Source organism: Musa acuminata, chromosome BXJ2-8 (genome assembly GCF_036884655.1).
Source record: "Musa acuminata AAA Group cultivar baxijiao chromosome BXJ2-8, Cavendish_Baxijiao_AAA, whole genome shotgun sequence".
NCBI classification, from domain to species: domain Eukaryota; kingdom Viridiplantae; phylum Streptophyta; class Magnoliopsida; order Zingiberales; family Musaceae; genus Musa; species Musa acuminata.
Genome location: NC_088345.1, coordinates 37,281,016 through 37,297,991, shown reverse-complemented (window position 1 = coordinate 37,297,991; position 16,976 = coordinate 37,281,016). Strand labels below are relative to the sequence as shown.

The 16,976-nt window shown below is 52.5% G+C and overlaps 30 non-coding genes across 30 annotated transcripts; all 30 read right to left on the bottom strand.

The window, feature by feature from the left end:
• Nucleotides 1-3: 3 nt before the first annotated feature.
• On the bottom strand, nt 4-122 carry LOC135620914 (5S ribosomal RNA). Its single transcript, XR_010490143.1, has one exon. It is a non-coding gene; the product is annotated as a 5S ribosomal RNA (ribosomal RNA).
• Nucleotides 123-590: 468 nt separating this feature from the next.
• Nucleotides 591-709, bottom strand: LOC135620495 (5S ribosomal RNA). The gene has a single exon (XR_010489738.1). It is a non-coding gene; the product is annotated as a 5S ribosomal RNA (ribosomal RNA).
• A 448-nt stretch (nt 710-1,157) lies between these two features.
• On the bottom strand, nt 1,158-1,276 carry LOC135620903 (5S ribosomal RNA). The gene has a single exon (XR_010490132.1). It is a non-coding gene; the product is annotated as a 5S ribosomal RNA (ribosomal RNA).
• A 447-nt stretch (nt 1,277-1,723) lies between these two features.
• Nucleotides 1,724-1,842, bottom strand: LOC135620892 (5S ribosomal RNA). The gene has a single exon (XR_010490121.1). It is a non-coding gene; the product is annotated as a 5S ribosomal RNA (ribosomal RNA).
• A 468-nt stretch (nt 1,843-2,310) lies between these two features.
• Nucleotides 2,311-2,429, bottom strand: LOC135620881 (5S ribosomal RNA). Its single transcript, XR_010490110.1, has one exon. It is a non-coding gene; the product is annotated as a 5S ribosomal RNA (ribosomal RNA).
• A 468-nt stretch (nt 2,430-2,897) lies between these two features.
• LOC135620870 (5S ribosomal RNA) lies at nt 2,898-3,016 on the bottom strand. The gene has a single exon (XR_010490099.1). It is a non-coding gene; the product is annotated as a 5S ribosomal RNA (ribosomal RNA).
• Nucleotides 3,017-3,484: 468 nt separating this feature from the next.
• LOC135620857 (5S ribosomal RNA) lies at nt 3,485-3,603 on the bottom strand. Its single transcript, XR_010490087.1, has one exon. It is a non-coding gene; the product is annotated as a 5S ribosomal RNA (ribosomal RNA).
• Nucleotides 3,604-4,071: 468 nt separating this feature from the next.
• LOC135620845 (5S ribosomal RNA) lies at nt 4,072-4,190 on the bottom strand. Its single transcript, XR_010490076.1, has one exon. It is a non-coding gene; the product is annotated as a 5S ribosomal RNA (ribosomal RNA).
• A 448-nt stretch (nt 4,191-4,638) lies between these two features.
• On the bottom strand, nt 4,639-4,757 carry LOC135620834 (5S ribosomal RNA). Its single transcript, XR_010490065.1, has one exon. It is a non-coding gene; the product is annotated as a 5S ribosomal RNA (ribosomal RNA).
• A 468-nt stretch (nt 4,758-5,225) lies between these two features.
• On the bottom strand, nt 5,226-5,344 carry LOC135620823 (5S ribosomal RNA). Its single transcript, XR_010490054.1, has one exon. It is a non-coding gene; the product is annotated as a 5S ribosomal RNA (ribosomal RNA).
• Nucleotides 5,345-5,812: 468 nt separating this feature from the next.
• On the bottom strand, nt 5,813-5,931 carry LOC135620494 (5S ribosomal RNA). Its single transcript, XR_010489737.1, has one exon. It is a non-coding gene; the product is annotated as a 5S ribosomal RNA (ribosomal RNA).
• A 448-nt stretch (nt 5,932-6,379) lies between these two features.
• LOC135620811 (5S ribosomal RNA) lies at nt 6,380-6,498 on the bottom strand. Its single transcript, XR_010490043.1, has one exon. It is a non-coding gene; the product is annotated as a 5S ribosomal RNA (ribosomal RNA).
• A 467-nt stretch (nt 6,499-6,965) lies between these two features.
• LOC135620799 (5S ribosomal RNA) lies at nt 6,966-7,084 on the bottom strand. The gene has a single exon (XR_010490032.1). It is a non-coding gene; the product is annotated as a 5S ribosomal RNA (ribosomal RNA).
• Nucleotides 7,085-7,552: 468 nt separating this feature from the next.
• Nucleotides 7,553-7,671, bottom strand: LOC135620788 (5S ribosomal RNA). Its single transcript, XR_010490021.1, has one exon. It is a non-coding gene; the product is annotated as a 5S ribosomal RNA (ribosomal RNA).
• A 468-nt stretch (nt 7,672-8,139) lies between these two features.
• LOC135620493 (5S ribosomal RNA) lies at nt 8,140-8,258 on the bottom strand. The gene has a single exon (XR_010489736.1). It is a non-coding gene; the product is annotated as a 5S ribosomal RNA (ribosomal RNA).
• A 468-nt stretch (nt 8,259-8,726) lies between these two features.
• LOC135620776 (5S ribosomal RNA) lies at nt 8,727-8,845 on the bottom strand. The gene has a single exon (XR_010490010.1). It is a non-coding gene; the product is annotated as a 5S ribosomal RNA (ribosomal RNA).
• A 468-nt stretch (nt 8,846-9,313) lies between these two features.
• Nucleotides 9,314-9,432, bottom strand: LOC135620765 (5S ribosomal RNA). Its single transcript, XR_010489999.1, has one exon. It is a non-coding gene; the product is annotated as a 5S ribosomal RNA (ribosomal RNA).
• A 468-nt stretch (nt 9,433-9,900) lies between these two features.
• On the bottom strand, nt 9,901-10,019 carry LOC135620492 (5S ribosomal RNA). Its single transcript, XR_010489735.1, has one exon. It is a non-coding gene; the product is annotated as a 5S ribosomal RNA (ribosomal RNA).
• A 448-nt stretch (nt 10,020-10,467) lies between these two features.
• LOC135620753 (5S ribosomal RNA) lies at nt 10,468-10,586 on the bottom strand. The gene has a single exon (XR_010489988.1). It is a non-coding gene; the product is annotated as a 5S ribosomal RNA (ribosomal RNA).
• A 447-nt stretch (nt 10,587-11,033) lies between these two features.
• On the bottom strand, nt 11,034-11,152 carry LOC135620741 (5S ribosomal RNA). Its single transcript, XR_010489976.1, has one exon. It is a non-coding gene; the product is annotated as a 5S ribosomal RNA (ribosomal RNA).
• Nucleotides 11,153-11,620: 468 nt separating this feature from the next.
• Nucleotides 11,621-11,739, bottom strand: LOC135620729 (5S ribosomal RNA). Its single transcript, XR_010489965.1, has one exon. It is a non-coding gene; the product is annotated as a 5S ribosomal RNA (ribosomal RNA).
• Nucleotides 11,740-12,207: 468 nt separating this feature from the next.
• Nucleotides 12,208-12,326, bottom strand: LOC135620546 (5S ribosomal RNA). The gene has a single exon (XR_010489789.1). It is a non-coding gene; the product is annotated as a 5S ribosomal RNA (ribosomal RNA).
• Nucleotides 12,327-12,794: 468 nt separating this feature from the next.
• LOC135620717 (5S ribosomal RNA) lies at nt 12,795-12,913 on the bottom strand. Its single transcript, XR_010489954.1, has one exon. It is a non-coding gene; the product is annotated as a 5S ribosomal RNA (ribosomal RNA).
• Nucleotides 12,914-13,381: 468 nt separating this feature from the next.
• LOC135620705 (5S ribosomal RNA) lies at nt 13,382-13,500 on the bottom strand. The gene has a single exon (XR_010489943.1). It is a non-coding gene; the product is annotated as a 5S ribosomal RNA (ribosomal RNA).
• Nucleotides 13,501-13,968: 468 nt separating this feature from the next.
• On the bottom strand, nt 13,969-14,087 carry LOC135620491 (5S ribosomal RNA). The gene has a single exon (XR_010489734.1). It is a non-coding gene; the product is annotated as a 5S ribosomal RNA (ribosomal RNA).
• A 448-nt stretch (nt 14,088-14,535) lies between these two features.
• Nucleotides 14,536-14,654, bottom strand: LOC135620694 (5S ribosomal RNA). Its single transcript, XR_010489932.1, has one exon. It is a non-coding gene; the product is annotated as a 5S ribosomal RNA (ribosomal RNA).
• A 468-nt stretch (nt 14,655-15,122) lies between these two features.
• Nucleotides 15,123-15,241, bottom strand: LOC135620500 (5S ribosomal RNA). The gene has a single exon (XR_010489743.1). It is a non-coding gene; the product is annotated as a 5S ribosomal RNA (ribosomal RNA).
• A 448-nt stretch (nt 15,242-15,689) lies between these two features.
• On the bottom strand, nt 15,690-15,808 carry LOC135621647 (5S ribosomal RNA). The gene has a single exon (XR_010490810.1). It is a non-coding gene; the product is annotated as a 5S ribosomal RNA (ribosomal RNA).
• Nucleotides 15,809-16,276: 468 nt separating this feature from the next.
• Nucleotides 16,277-16,395, bottom strand: LOC135620490 (5S ribosomal RNA). Its single transcript, XR_010489733.1, has one exon. It is a non-coding gene; the product is annotated as a 5S ribosomal RNA (ribosomal RNA).
• Nucleotides 16,396-16,843: 448 nt separating this feature from the next.
• On the bottom strand, nt 16,844-16,962 carry LOC135620682 (5S ribosomal RNA). The gene has a single exon (XR_010489921.1). It is a non-coding gene; the product is annotated as a 5S ribosomal RNA (ribosomal RNA).
• Between the last annotated feature and the right edge of the window lie 14 nt (nt 16,963-16,976).

The window sequence follows — 16,976 nt, the reverse complement described above, 5'->3', positions numbered from 1 at the left end:
AAAGGAGTGCAACACGAGGACTTCCCAGGGGGTCACCCATCCTAGTACTACTCTCGCCCAAGCACGCTTAACTTCGGAGTTCTGATGGGATCCGGTGCTTTAGTGCTGGTATGATCGCACTCGTTTTGTTTGCGTCGTCCCTCGCCTTTGTACTCTCGAACGATCTCGGAATCGCCATTGTCGGATCTCTCCGATGCCCACGAGGCCGACCGCGTACCGGACACGGCAAGCGCGCGCCGAAACCATCGGGACTTTCTCGAACGAACTCGGAATCGCTATTGCGGCCCCATTCCGGAAAGCTCTCTCCGAGCCCCACGAGACTGACTGCGTAGCGGTCACGGCAAATTCCGAGGCCCAAAACCATCGCCTCGGAGGCCGACGGGAGAGGTTTTGGCCGCTCGGGGCGCAAAAACGAGTGCAACAGGGGGTCACCCATCCTAGAACCACTGTATGTTTATGAAGAAATTTTTAGATGATGATTTCATTATTCTCCTGCTATATGTTAATGACATATTTATTGTTGGCCATAATGCTGGAAAAATTGAAAAGCTTAAAAGAGGGTTCTAAGTAAGTCTTTTGGGGCGCAAAAAGGAGTGCAACACGAGGACTTCCCAGGGGGTCACCCATCCTAGTACTACTCTCGCCCAAGCACGCTTAACTTCGGAGTTCTGATGGGATCCGTTGCTTTAGTGCTGGTATGATCGCACTCGTTTTGTGTGCGTCGTCCCTCGCCTTTGTACTCTCGAACGATCTCGGAATCGCCATTGTCGGATCTCTCCGATGCCCACGAGGCCGACCGCGTACCGGACACGGCAAGCGCGCGCCGAAACCATCGGGACTTTCTCGAACGAACTCGGAATCGCTATTGCGGCCCCATTCCGGAAAGCTCTCTCCGAGCCCCACGAGACTGACTGCGTAGCGGTCACGGCAAATTCCGAGGCCCAAAACCATCGCCTCGGAGGCCGACGGGAGAGGTTTTGGCCGCTCGGGGCGCAAAAACGAGTGCAACAGGGGGTCACCCATCCTAGAACCACTGTATGTTTATGAAGAAATTTTTAGATGATGATTTCATTATTCTCCTGCTATATGTTAATGACATATTTATTGTTGGCCATAATGCTGGAAAAATTGAAAAGCTTAAAAGAGGGGCGCAAAAAGGAGTGCAACACGAGGACTTCCCAGGGGGTCACCCATCCTAGTACTACTCTCGCCCAAGCACGCTTAACTTCGGAGTTCTGATGGGATCCGGTGCTTTAGTGCTGGTATGATCGCACTCGTTTTGTGTGCGTCGTCCCTCGCCTTTGTACTCTCGAACGATCTCGGAATCGCCATTGTCGGATCTCTCCGATGCCCACGAGGCCGACCGCGTACCGGACACGGCAAGCGCGCGCCGAAACCATCGGGACTTTCTCGAACGAACTCGGAATCGCTATTGCGGCCCCATTCCGGAAAGCTCTCTCCGAGCCCCACGAGACTGACTGCGTAGCGGTCACGGCAAATTCCGAGGCCCAAAACCATCGCCTCGGAGGCCGACGGGAGAGGTTTTGGCCGCTCGGGGCGCAAAAACGAGTGCAACAGGGGTCACCCATCCTAGAACCACTGTATGTTTATGAAGAAATTTTTAGATGATGATTTCATTATTCTCCTGCTATATGTTAATGACATATTTATTGTTGGCCATAATGCTGGAAAAATTGAAAAGCTTAAAAGAGGGGCGCAAAAAGGAGTGCAACACGAGGACTTCCCAGGGGGTCACCCATCCTAGTACTACTCTCGCCCAAGCACGCTTAACTTCGGAGTTCTGATGGGATCCGGTGCTTTAGTGCTGGTATGATCGCACTCGTTTTGTGTGCGTCGTCCCTCGCCTTTGTACTCTCGAACGATCTCGGAATCGCCATTGTCGGATCTCTCCGATGCCCACGAGGCCGACCGCGTACCGGACACGGCAAGCGCGCGCCGAAACCATCGGGACTTTCTCGAACGAACTCGGAATCGCTATTGCGGCCCCATTCCGGAAAGCTCTCTCCGAGCCCCACGAGACTGACTGCGTAGCGGTCACGGCAAATTCCGAGGCCCAAAACCATCGCCTCGGAGGCCGACGGGAGAGGTTTTGGCCGCTCGGGGCGCAAAAACGAGTGCAACAGGGGGTCACCCATCCTAGAACCACTGTATGTTTATGAAGAAATTTTTAGATGATGATTTCATTATTCTCCTGCTATATGTTAATGACAAATTTATTGTTGGCCATAATGCTGGAAAAATTGAAAAGCTTAAAAGAGGGTTCTAAGTAAGTCTTTTGGGGCGCAAAATGGAGTGCAACACGAGGACTTCCCAGGGGGTCACCCATCCTAGTACTACTCTCGCCCAAGCACGCTTAACTTCGGAGTTCTGATGGGATCCGGTGCTTTAGTGCTGGTATGATCGCACTCGTTTTGTGTGCGTCGTCCCTCGCCTTTGTACTCTCGAACGATCTCGGAATCGCCATTGTCGGATCTCTCCGATGCCCACGAGGCCGACCGCGTACCGGACACGGCAAGCGCGCGCCGAAACCATCGGGACTTTCTCGAACGAACTCGGAATCGCTATTGCGGCCCCATTCCGGAAAGCTCTCTCCGAGCCCCACGAGACTGACTGCGTAGCGGTCACGGCAAATTCCGAGGCCCAAAACCATCGCCTCGGAGGCCGACGGGAGAGGTTTTGGCCGCTCGGGGCGCAAAAACGAGTGCAACAGGGGGTCACCCATCCTAGAACCACTGTATGTTTATGAAGAAATTTTTAGATGATGATTTCATTATTCTCCTGCTATATGTTAATGACATATTTATTGTTGGCCATAATGCTGGAAAAATTGAAAAGCTTAAAAGAGGGTTCTAAGTAAGTCTTTTGGGGCGCAAAAAGGAGTGCAACACGAGGACTTCCCAGGGGGTCACCCATCCTAGTACTACTCTCGCCCAAGCACGCTTAACTTCGGAGTTCTGATGGGATCCGGTGCTTTAGTGCTGGTATGATCGCACTCATTTTGTGTGCGTCGTCCCTCGCCTTTGTACTCTCGAACGATCTCGGAATCGCCATTGTCGGATCTCTCCGATGCCCACGAGGCCGACCGCGTACCGGACACGGCAAGCGCGCGCCGAAACCATCGGGACTTTCTCGAACGAACTCGGAATCGCTATTGCGGCCCCATTCCGGAAAGCTCTCTCCGAGCCCCACGAGACTGACTGCGTAGCGGTCACGGCAAATTCCGAGGCCCAAAACCATCGCCTCGGAGGCCGACGGGAGAGGTTTTGGCCGCTCGGGGCGCAAAAACGAGTGCAACAGGGGGTCACCCATCCTAGAACCACTGTATGTTTATGAAGAAATTTTTAGATGATGATTTCATTATTCTCCTGCTATATGTTAATGACAAATTTATTGTTGGCCATAATGCTGGAAAAATTGAAAAGCTTAAAAGAGGGTTCTAAGTAAGTCTTTTGGGGCGCAAAAAGGAGTGCAACACGAGGACTTCCCAGGGGGTCACCCATCCTAGTACTACTCTCGCCCAAGCACGCTTAACTTCGGAGTTCTGATGGGATCCGGTGCTTTAGTGCTGGTATGATCGCACTCGTTTTGTTTGCGTCGTCCCTCGCCTTTGTACTCTCGAACGAACTCGGAATCGCCATTGTCGGATCTCTCCGATGCCCACGAGGCCGACCGCGTACCGGACACGGCAAGCGCGCGCCGAAACCATCGGGACTTTCTCGAACGAACTCGGAATCGCTATTGCGGCCCCATTCCGGAAAGCTCTCTCCGAGCCCCACGAGACTGACTGCGTAGCGGTCACGGCAAATTCCGAGGCCCAAAACCATCGCCTCGGAGGCCGACGGGAGAGGTTTTGGCCGCTCGGGGCGCAAAAACGAGTGCAACAGGGGGTCACCCATCCTAGAACCACTGTATGTTTATGAAGAAATTTTTAGATGATGATTTCATTATTCTCCTGCTATATGTTAATGACAAATTTATTGTTGGCCATAATGCTGGAAAAATTGAAAAGCTTAAAAGAGGGTTCTAAGTAAGTCTTTTGGGGCGCAAAAAGGAGTGCAACACGAGGACTTCCCAGGGGGTCACCCATCCTAGTACTACTCTCGCCCAAGCACGCTTAACTTCGGAGTTCTGATGGGATCCGGTGCTTTAGTGCTGGTATGATCGCACTCGTTTTGTTTGCGTCGTCCCTCGCCTTTGTACTCTCGAACGATCTCGGAATCGCCATTGTCGGATCTCTCCGATGCCCACGAGGCCGACCGCGTACCGGACACGGCAAGCGCGCGCCGAAACCATCGGGACTTTCTCGAACGAACTCGGAATCGCTATTGCGGCCCCATTCCGGAAAGCTCTCTCCGAGCCCCACGAGACTGACTGCGTAGCGGTCACGGCAAATTCCGAGGCCCAAAACCATCGCCTCGGAGGCCGACGGGAGAGGTTTTGGCCGCTCGGGGCGCAAAAACGAGTGCAACAGGGGGTCACCCATCCTAGAACCACTGTATGTTTATGAAGAAATTTTTAGATGATGATTTCATTATTCTCCTGCTATATGTTAATGACATATTTATTGTTGGCCATAATGCTGGAAAAATTGAAAAGCTTAAAAGAGGGGCGCAAAATGGAGTGCAACACGAGGACTTCCCAGGGGGTCACCCATCCTAGTACTACTCTCGCCCAAGCACGCTTAACTTCGGAGTTCTGATGGGATCCGGTGCTTTAGTGCTGGTATGATCGCACTCGTTTTGTGTGCGTCGTCCCTCGCCTTTGTACTCTCGAACGATCTCGGAATCGCCATTGTCGGATCTCTCCGATGCCCACGAGGCCGACCGCGTACCGGACACGGCAAGCGCGCGCCGAAACCATCGGGACTTTCTCGAACGAACTCGGAATCGCTATTGCGGCCCCATTCCGGAAAGCTCTCTCCGAGCCCCACGAGACTGACTGCGTAGCGGTCACGGCAAATTCCGAGGCCCAAAACCATCGCCTCGGAGGCCGACGGGAGAGGTTTTGGCCGCTCGGGGCGCAAAAACGAGTGCAACAGGGGGTCACCCATCCTAGAACCACTGTATGTTTATGAAGAAATTTTTAGATGATGATTTCATTATTCTCCTGCTATATGTTAATGACAAATTTATTGTTGGCCATAATGCTGGAAAAATTGAAAAGCTTAAAAGAGGGTTCTAAGTAAGTCTTTTGGGGCGCAAAAAGGAGTGCAACACGAGGACTTCCCAGGGGGTCACCCATCCTAGTACTACTCTCGCCCAAGCACGCTTAACTTCGGAGTTCTGATGGGATCCGGTGCTTTAGTGCTGGTATGATCGCACTCGTTTTGTTTGCGTCGTCCCTCGCCTTTGTACTCTCGAACGATCTCGGAATCGCCATTGTCGGATCTCTCCGATGCCCACGAGGCCGACCGCGTACCGGACACGGCAAGCGCGCGCCGAAACCATCGGGACTTTCTCGAACGAACTCGGAATCGCTATTGCGGCCCCATTCCGGAAAGCTCTCTCCGAGCCCCACGAGACTGACTGCGTAGCGGTCACGGCAAATTCCGAGGCCCAAAACCATCGCCTCGGAGGCCGACGGGAGAGGTTTTGGCCGCTCGGGGCGCAAAAACGAGTGCAACAGGGGGTCACCCATCCTAGAACCACTGTATGTTTATGAAGAAATTTTTAGATGATGATTTCATTATTCTCCTGCTATATGTTAATGACATATTTATTGTTGGCCATAATGCTGGAAAAATTGAAAAGCTTAAAAGAGGGTTCTAAGTAAGTCTTTTGGGGCGCAAAAAGGAGTGCAACACGAGGACTTCCCAGGGGGTCACCCATCCTAGTACTACTCTCGCCCAAGCACGCTTAACTTCGGAGTTCTGATGGGATCCGTTGCTTTAGTGCTGGTATGATCGCACTCGTTTTGTGTGCGTCGTCCCTCGCCTTTGTACTCTCGAACGATCTCGGAATCGCCATTGTCGGATCTCTCCGATGCCCACGAGGCCGACCGCGTACCGGACACGGCAAGCGCGCGCCGAAACCATCGGGACTTTCTCGAACGAACTCGGAATCGCTATTGCGGCCCCATTCCGGAAAGCTCTCTCCGAGCCCCACGAGACTGACTGCGTAGCGGTCACGGCAAATTCCGAGGCCCAAAACCATCGCCTCGGAGGCCGACGGGAGAGGTTTTGGCCGCTCGGGGCGCAAAAACGAGTGCAACAGGGGGTCACCCATCCTAGAACCACTGTATGTTTATGAAGAAATTTTTAGATGATGATTTCATTATTCTCCTGCTATATGTTAATGACATATTTATTGTTGGCCATAATGCTGGAAAAATTGAAAAGCTTAAAAGAGGGGCGCAAAAAGGAGTGCAACACGAGGACTTCCCAGGGGGTCACCCATCCTAGTACTACTCTCGCCCAAGCACGCTTAACTTCGGAGTTCTGATGGGATCCGGTGCTTTAGTGCTGGTATGATCGCACTCGTTTTTTGTGCGTCGTCCCCCGCCTTTGTACTCTCGAACGATCTCGGAATCGCCATTGTCGGATCTCTCCGATGCCCACAGGCCGACCGCGTACCGGACACGGCAAGCGCGCGCCGAAACCTTCGGGACTTTCTCGAACGAACTCGGAATCGCTATTGCGGCCCCATTCCGGAAAGCTCTCTCCGAGCCCCACGAGACTGACTGCGTAGCGGTCACGGCAAATTCCGAGGCCCAAAACCATCGCCTCGGAGGCCGACGGGAGAGGTTTTGGCCGCTCGGGGCGCAAAAACGAGTGCAACAGGGGGTCACCCATCCTAGAACCACTGTATGTTTATGAAGAAATTTTTAGATGATGATTTCATTATTCTCCTGCTATATGTTAATGACAAATTTATTGTTGGCCATAATGCTGGAAAAATTGAAAAGCTTAAAAGAGGGTTCTAAGTAAGTCTTTTGGGGCGCAAAATGGAGTGCAACACGAGGACTTCCCAGGGGGTCACCCATCCTAGTACTACTCTCGCCCAAGCACGCTTAACTTCGGAGTTCTGATGGGATCCGGTGCTTTAGTGCTGGTATGATCGCACTCGTTTTGTGTGCGTCGTCCCTCGCCTTTGTACTCTCGAACGATCTCGGAATCGCCATTGTCGGATCTCTCCGATGCCCACGAGGCCGACCGCGTACCGGACACGGCAAGCGCGCGCCGAAACCATCGGGACTTTCTCGAACGAACTCGGAATCGCTATTGCGGCCCCATTCCGGAAAGCTCTCTCCGAGCCCCACGAGACTGACTGCGTAGCGGTCACGGCAAATTCCGAGGCCCAAAACCATCGCCTCGGAGGCCGACGGGAGAGGTTTTGGCCGCTCGGGGCGCAAAAACGAGTGCAACAGGGGGTCACCCATCCTAGAACCACTGTATGTTTATGAAGAAATTTTTAGATGATGATTTCATTATTCTCCTGCTATATGTTAATGACAAATTTATTGTTGGCCATAATGCTGGAAAAATTGAAAAGCTTAAAAGAGGGTTCTAAGTAAGTCTTTTGGGGCGCAAAAAGGAGTGCAACACGAGGACTTCCCAGGGGGTCACCCATCCTAGTACTACTCTCGCCCAAGCACGCTTAACTTCGGAGTTCTGATGGGATCCGGTGCTTTAGTGCTGGTATGATCGCACTCGTTTTGTTTGCGTCGTCCCTCGCCTTTGTACTCTCGAACGATCTCGGAATCGCCATTGTCGGATCTCTCCGATGCCCACGAGGCCGACCGCGTACCGGACACGGCAAGCGCGCGCCGAAACCATCGGGACTTTCTCGAACGAACTCGGAATCGCTATTGCGGCCCCATTCCGGAAAGCTCTCTCCGAGCCCCACGAGACTGACTGCGTAGCGGTCACGGCAAATTCCGAGGCCCAAAACCATCGCCTCGGAGGCCGACGGGAGAGGTTTTGGCCGCTCGGGGCGCAAAAACGAGTGCAACAGGGGGTCACCCATCCTAGAACCACTGTATGTTTATGAAGAAATTTTTAGATGATGATTTCATTATTCTCCTGCTATATGTTAATGACATATTTATTGTTGGCCATAATGCTGGAAAAATTGAAAAGCTTAAAAGAGGGTTCTAAGTAAGTCTTTTGGGGCGCAAAAAGGAGTGCAACACGAGGACTTCCCAGGGGGTCACCCATCCTAGTACTACTCTCGCCCAAGCACGCTTAACTTCGGAGTTCTGATGGGATCCGTTGCTTTAGTGCTGGTATGATCGCACTCGTTTTGTGTGCGTCGTCCCTCGCCTTTGTACTCTCGAACGATCTCGGAATCGCCATTGTCGGATCTCTCCGATGCCCACGAGGCCGACCGCGTACCGGACACGGCAAGCGCGCGCCGAAACCATCGGGACTTTCTCGAACGAACTCGGAATCGCTATTGCGGCCCCATTCCGGAAAGCTCTCTCCGAGCCCCACGAGACTGACTGCGTAGCGGTCACGGCAAATTCCGAGGCCCAAAACCATCGCCTCGGAGGCCGACGGGAGAGGTTTTGGCCGCTCGGGGCGCAAAAACGAGTGCAACAGGGGGTCACCCATCCTAGAACCACTGTATGTTTATGAAGAAATTTTTAGATGATGATTTCATTATTCTCCTGCTATATGTTAATGACAAATTTATTGTTGGCCATAATGCTGGAAAAATTGAAAAGCTTAAAAGAGGGTTCTAAGTAAGTCTTTTGGGGCGCAAAATGGAGTGCAACACGAGGACTTCCCAGGGGGTCACCCATCCTAGTACTACTCTCGCCCAAGCACGCTTAACTTCGGAGTTCTGATGGGATCCGGTGCTTTAGTGCTGGTATGATCGCACTCGTTTTGTGTGCGTCGTCCCTCGCCTTTGTACTCTCGAACGATCTCGGAATCGCCATTGTCGGATCTCTCCGATGCCCACGAGGCCGACCGCGTACCGGACACGGCAAGCGCGCGCCGAAACCATCGGGACTTTCTCGAACGAACTCGGAATCGCTATTGCGGCCCCATTCCGGAAAGCTCTCTCCGAGCCCCACGAGACTGACTGCGTAGCGGTCACGGCAAATTCCGAGGCCCAAAACCATCGCCTCGGAGGCCGACGGGAGAGGTTTTGGCCGCTCGGGGCGCAAAAACGAGTGCAACAGGGGGTCACCCATCCTAGAACCACTGTATGTTTATGAAGAAATTTTTAGATGATGATTTCATTATTCTCCTGCTATATGTTAATGACAAATTTATTGTTGGCCATAATGCTGGAAAAATTGAAAAGCTTAAAAGAGGGTTCTAAGTAAGTCTTTTGGGGCGCAAAAAGGAGTGCAACACGAGGACTTCCCAGGGGGTCACCCATCCTAGTACTACTCTCGCCCAAGCACGCTTAACTTCGGAGTTCTGATGGGATCCGGTGCTTTAGTGCTGGTATGATCGCACTCGTTTTGTTTGCGTCGTCCCTCGCCTTTGTACTCTCGAACGATCTCGGAATCGCCATTGTCGGATCTCTCCGATGCCCACGAGGCCGACCGCGTACCGGACACGGCAAGCGCGCGCCGAAACCATCGGGACTTTCTCGAACGAACTCGGAATCGCTATTGCGGCCCCATTCCGGAAAGCTCTCTCCGAGCCCCACGAGACTGACTGCGTAGCGGTCACGGCAAATTCCGAGGCCCAAAACCATCGCCTCGGAGGCCGACGGGAGAGGTTTTGGCCGCTCGGGGCGCAAAAACGAGTGCAACAGGGGGTCACCCATCCTAGAACCACTGTATGTTTATGAAGAAATTTTTAGATGATGATTTCATTATTCTCCTGCTATATGTTAATGACATATTTATTGTTGGCCATAATGCTGGAAAAATTGAAAAGCTTAAAAGAGGGTTCTAAGTAAGTCTTTTGGGGCGCAAAAAGGAGTGCAACACGAGGACTTCCCAGGGGGTCACCCATCCTAGTACTACTCTCGCCCAAGCACGCTTAACTTCGGAGTTCTGATGGGATCCGTTGCTTTAGTGCTGGTATGATCGCACTCGTTTTGTGTGCGTCGTCCCTCGCCTTTGTACTCTCGAACGATCTCGGAATCGCCATTGTCGGATCTCTCCGATGCCCACGAGGCCGACCGCGTACCGGACACGGCAAGCGCGCGCCGAAACCATCGGGACTTTCTCGAACGAACTCGGAATCGCTATTGCGGCCCCATTCCGGAAAGCTCTCTCCGAGCCCCACGAGACTGACTGCGTAGCGGTCACGGCAAATTCCGAGGCCCAAAACCATCGCCTCGGAGGCCGACGGGAGAGGTTTTGGCCGCTCGGGGCGCAAAAACGAGTGCAACAGGGGGTCACCCATCCTAGAACCACTGTATGTTTATGAAGAAATTTTTAGATGATGATTTCATTATTCTCCTGCTATATGTTAATGACATATTTATTGTTGGCCATAATGCTGGAAAAATTGAAAAGCTTAAAAGAGGGGCGCAAAAAGGAGTGCAACACGAGGACTTCCCAGGGGGTCACCCATCCTAGTACTACTCTCGCCCAAGCACGCTTAACTTCGGAGTTCTGATGGGATCCGGTGCTTTAGTGCTGGTATGATCGCACTCGTTTTGTGTGCGTCGTCCCTCGCCTTTGTACTCTCGAACGATCTCGGAATCGCCATTGTCGGATCTCTCCGATGCCCACGAGGCCGACCGCGTACCGGACACGGCAAGCGCGCGCCGAAACCATCGGGACTTTCTCGAACGAACTCGGAATCGCTATTGCGGCCCCATTCCGGAAAGCTCTCTCCGAGCCCCACGAGACTGACTGCGTAGCGGTCACGGCAAATTCCGAGGCCCAAAACCATCGCCTCGGAGGCCGACGGGAGAGGTTTTGGCCGCTCGGGGCGCAAAAACGAGTGCAACAGGGGTCACCCATCCTAGAACCACTGTATGTTTATGAAGAAATTTTTAGATGATGATTTCATTATTCTCCTGCTATATGTTAATGACATATTTATTGTTGGCCATAATGCTGGAAAAATTGAAAAGCTTAAAAGAGGGGCGCAAAAAGGAGTGCAACACGAGGACTTCCCAGGGGGTCACCCATCCTAGTACTACTCTCGCCCAAGCACGCTTAACTTCGGAGTTCTGATGGGATCCGGTGCTTTAGTGCTGGTATGATCGCACTCGTTTTGTGTGCGTCGTCCCTCGCCTTTGTACTCTCGAACGATCTCGGAATCGCCATTGTCGGATCTCTCCGATGCCCACGAGGCCGACCGCGTACCGGACACGGCAAGCGCGCGCCGAAACCATCGGGACTTTCTCGAACGAACTCGGAATCGCTATTGCGGCCCCATTCCGGAAAGCTCTCTCCGAGCCCCACGAGACTGACTGCGTAGCGGTCACGGCAAATTCCGAGGCCCAAAACCATCGCCTCGGAGGCCGACGGGAGAGGTTTTGGCCGCTCGGGGCGCAAAAACGAGTGCAACAGGGGGTCACCCATCCTAGAACCACTGTATGTTTATGAAGAAATTTTTAGATGATGATTTCATTATTCTCCTGCTATATGTTAATGACAAATTTATTGTTGGCCATAATGCTGGAAAAATTGAAAAGCTTAAAAGAGGGTTCTAAGTAAGTCTTTTGGGGCGCAAAATGGAGTGCAACACGAGGACTTCCCAGGGGGTCACCCATCCTAGTACTACTCTCGCCCAAGCACGCTTAACTTCGGAGTTCTGATGGGATCCGGTGCTTTAGTGCTGGTATGATCGCACTCGTTTTGTGTGCGTCGTCCCTCGCCTTTGTACTCTCGAACGATCTCGGAATCGCCATTGTCGGATCTCTCCGATGCCCACGAGGCCGACCGCGTACCGGACACGGCAAGCGCGCGCCGAAACCATCGGGACTTTCTCGAACGAACTCGGAATCGCTATTGCGGCCCCATTCCGGAAAGCTCTCTCCGAGCCCCACGAGACTGACTGCGTAGCGGTCACGGCAAATTCCGAGGCCCAAAACCATCGCCTCGGAGGCCGACGGGAGAGGTTTTGGCCGCTCGGGGCGCAAAAACGAGTGCAACAGGGGGTCACCCATCCTAGAACCACTGTATGTTTATGAAGAAATTTTTAGATGATGATTTCATTATTCTCCTGCTATATGTTAATGACATATTTATTGTTGGCCATAATGCTGGAAAAATTGAAAAGCTTAAAAGAGGGTTCTAAGTAAGTCTTTTGGGGCGCAAAAAGGAGTGCAACACGAGGACTTCCCAGGGGGTCACCCATCCTAGTACTACTCTCGCACAAGCACGCTTAACTTCGGAGTTCTGATGGGATCCGGTGCTTTAGTGCTGGTATGATCGCACTCATTTTGTGTGCGTCGTCCCTCGCCTTTGTACTCTCGAACGATCTCGGAATCGCCATTGTCGGATCTCTCCGATGCCCACGAGGCCGACCGCGTACCGGACACGGCAAGCGCGCGCCGAAACCATCGGGACTTTCTCGAACGAACTCGGAATCGCTATTGCGGCCCCATTCCGGAAAGCTCTCTCCGAGCCCCACGAGACTGACTGCGTAGCGGTCACGGCAAATTCCGAGGCCCAAAACCATCGCCTCGGAGGCCGACGGGAGAGGTTTTGGCCGCTCGGGGCGCAAAAACGAGTGCAACAGGGGGTCACCCATCCTAGAACCACTGTATGTTTATGAAGAAATTTTTAGATGATGATTTCATTATTCTCCTGCTATATGTTAATGACAAATTTATTGTTGGCCATAATGCTGGAAAAATTGAAAAGCTTAAAAGAGGGTTCTAAGTAAGTCTTTTGGGGCGCAAAAAGGAGTGCAACACGAGGACTTCCCAGGGGGTCACCCATCCTAGTACTACTCTCGCCCAAGCACGCTTAACTTCGGAGTTCTGATGGGATCCGGTGCTTTAGTGCTGGTATGATCGCACTCGTTTTGTTTGCGTCGTCCCTCGCCTTTGTACTCTCGAACGATCTCGGAATCGCCATTGTCGGATCTCTCCGATGCCCACGAGGCCGACCGCGTACCGGACACGGCAAGCGCGCGCCGAAACCATCGGGACTTTCTCGAACGAACTCGGAATCGCTATTGCGGCCCCATTCCGGAAAGCTCTCTCCGAGCCCCACGAGACTGACTGCGTAGCGGTCACGGCAAATTCCGAGGCCCAAAACCATCGCCTCGGAGGCCGACGGGAGAGGTTTTGGCCGCTCGGGGCGCAAAAACGAGTGCAACAGGGGGTCACCCATCCTAGAACCACTGTATGTTTATGAAGAAATTTTTAGATGATGATTTCATTATTCTCCTGCTATATGTTAATGACAAATTTATTGTTGGCCATAATGCTGGAAAAATTGAAAAGCTTAAAAGAGGGTTCTAAGTAAGTCTTTTGGGGCGCAAAAAGGAGTGCAACACGAGGACTTCCCAGGGGGTCACCCATCCTAGTACTACTCTCGCCCAAGCACGCTTAACTTCGGAGTTCTGATGGGATCCGGTGCTTTAGTGCTGGTATGATCGCACTCGTTTTGTTTGCGTCGTCCCTCGCCTTTGTACTCTCGAACGATCTCGGAATCGCCATTGTCGGATCTCTCCGATGCCCACGAGGCCGACCGCGTACCGGACACGGCAAGCGCGCGCCGAAACCATCGGGACTTTCTCGAACGAACTCGGAATCGCTATTGCGGCCCCATTCCGGAAAGCTCTCTCCGAGCCCCACGAGACTGACTGCGTAGCGGTCACGGCAAATTCCGAGGCCCAAAACCATCGCCTCGGAGGCCGACGGGAGAGGTTTTGGCCGCTCGGGGCGCAAAAACGAGTGCAACAGGGGGTCACCCATCCTAGAACCACTGTATGTTTATGAAGAAATTTTTAGATGATGATTTCATTATTCTCCTGCTATATGTTAATGACATATTTATTGTTGGCCATAATGCTGGAAAAATTGAAAAGCTTAAAAGAGGGTTCTAAGTAAGTCTTTTGGGGCGCAAAAAGGAGTGCAACACGAGGACTTCCCAGGGGGTCACCCATCCTAGTACTACTCTCGCCCAAGCACGCTTAACTTCGGAGTTCTGATGGGATCCGTTGCTTTAGTGCTGGTATGATCGCACTCGTTTTGTGTGCGTCGTCCCTCGCCTTTGTACTCTCGAACGATCTCGGAATCGCCATTGTCGGATCTCTCCGATGCCCACGAGGCCGACCGCGTACCGGACACGGCAAGCGCGCGCCGAAACCATCGGGACTTTCTCGAACGAACTCGGAATCGCTATTGCGGCCCCATTCCGGAAAGCTCTCTCCGAGCCCCACGAGACTGACTGCGTAGCGGTCACGGCAAATTCCGAGGCCCAAAACCATCGCCTCGGAGGCCGACGGGAGAGGTTTTGGCCGCTCGGGGCGCAAAAACGAGTGCAACAGGGGGTCACCCATCCTAGAACCACTGTATGTTTATGAAGAAATTTTTAGATGATGATTTCATTATTCTCCTGCTATATGTTAATGACATATTTATTGTTGGCCATAATGCTGGAAAAATTGAAAAGCTTAAAAGAGGGGCGCAAAATGGAGTGCAACACGAGGACTTCCCAGGGGGTCACCCATCCTAGTACTACTCTCGCCCAAGCACGCTTAACTTCGGAGTTCTGATGGGATCCGGTGCTTTAGTGCTGGTATGATCGCACTCGTTTTGTGTGCGTCGTCCCTCGCCTTTGTACTCTCGAACGATCTCGGAATCGCCATTGTCGGATCTCTCCGATGCCCACGAGGCCGACCGCGTACCGGACACGGCAAGCGCGCGCCGAAACCATCGGGACTTTCTCGAACGAACTCGGAATCGCTATTGCGGCCCCATTCCGGAAAGCTCTCTCCGAGCCCCACGAGACTGACTGCGTAGCGGTCACGGCAAATTCCGAGGCCCAAAACCATCGCCTCGGAGGCCGACGGGAGAGGTTTTGGCCGCTCGGGGCGCAAAAACGAGTGCAACAGGGGGTCACCCATCCTAGAACCACTGTATGTTTATGAAGAAATTTTTAGATGATGATTTCATTATTCTCCTGCTATATGTTAATGACATATTTATTGTTGGCCATAATGCTGGAAAAATTGAAAAGCTTAAAAGAGGGTTCTAAGTAAGTCTTTTGGGGCGCAAAAAGGAGTGCAACACGAGGACTTCCCAGGGGGTCACCCATCCTAGTACTACTCTCGCCCAAGCAAGCTTAACTTCGGAGTTCTGATGGGATCCGGTGCTTTAGTGCTGGTATGATCGCACTCGTTTTGTTTGCGTCGTCCCTCGCCTTTGTACTCTCGAACGATCTCGGAATCGCCATTGTCGGATCTCTCCGATGCCCACGAGGCCGACCGCGTACCGGACACGGCAAGCGCGCGCCGAAACCATCGGGACTTTCTCGAACGAACTCGGAATCGCTATTGCGGCCCCATTCCGGAAAGCTCTCTCCGAGCCCCACGAGACTGACTGCGTAGCGGTCACGGCAAATTCCGAGGCCCTAAACCATCGCCTCGGAGGCCGACGGGAGAGGTTTTGGCCGCTCGGGGCGCAAAAACGAGTGCAACAGGGGGTCACCCATCCTAGAACCACTGTATGTTTATGAAGAAATTTTTAGATGATGATTTCATTATTCTCCTGCTATATGTTAATGACATATTTATTGTTGGCCATAATGCTGGAAAAATTGAAAAGCTTAAAAGAGGGGCGCAAAAAGGAGTGCAACACGAGGACTTCCCAGGGGGTCACCCATCCTAGTACTACTCTCGCCCAAGCACGCTTAACTTCGGAGTTCTGATGGGATCCGGTGCTTTAGTGCTGGTATGATCGCAATCGTTTTGTGTGCGTCGTCCCTCGCCTTTGTACTCTCGAACGATCTCGGAATCGCCATTGTCGGATCTCTCCGATGCCCACGAGGCCGACCGCGTACCGGACACGGCAAGCGCGCGCCGAAACCATCGGGACTTTCTCGAACGAACTCGGAATCGCTATTGCGGCCCCATTCCGGAAAGCTCTCTCCGAGCCCCACGAGACTGACTGCGTAGCGGTCACGGCAAATTCCGAGGCCCAAAACCATCGCCTCGGAGGCCGACGGGAGAGGTTTTGGCCGCTCGGGGCGCAAAAACGAGTGCAACAGGGGGTCACCCATCCTAGAACCACTGTATGTTTATGAAGAAATTTTTAGATGATGATTTCATTATTCTCCTGCTATATGTTAATGACATATTTATTGTTGGCCATAATGCTGGAAAAATTGAAAAGCTTAAAAGAGGGTTCTAAGTAAGTCTTTTGGGGCGCAAAAAGGAGTGCAACACGAGGACTTCCCAGGGGGTCACCCATCCTAGTACTACTCTCGCCCAAGCACGCTTAACTTCGGAGTTCTGATGGGATCCGTTGCTTTAGTGCTGGTATGATCGCACTCGTTTTGTGTGCGTCGTCCCTCGCCTTTGTACTCTCGAACGATCTCGGAATCGCCATTGTCGGATCTCTCCGATGCCCACGAGGCCGACCGCGTACCGGACACGGCAAGCGCGCGCCGAAACCATCGGGACTTTCTCGAACGAACTCGGAATCGCTATTGCGGCCCCATTCCGGAAAGCTCTCTCCGAGCCCCACGAGACTGACTGCGTAGCGGTCACGGCAAATTCCGAGGCCCAAAACCATCGCCTCGGAGGCCGACGGGAGAGGTTTTGGCCGCTCGGGGCGCAAAAACGAGTGCAACAGGGGGTCACCCATCCTAGAACCACTGTATGTTTATGAAGAAATTTTTAGATGATGATTTCATTATTCTCCTGCTATATGTTAATGACATATTTATTGTTGGCCATAATGCTGGAAAAATTGAAAAGCTTAAAAGAGGGGCGCAAAAAGGAGTGCAACACGAGGACTTCCCAGGGGGTCACCCATCCTAGTACTACTCTCGCCCAAGCACGCTTAACTTCGGAGTTCTGATGGGATCCGGTGCTTTAGTGCTGGTATGATCGCACTCGTTTTGTGTGCGTC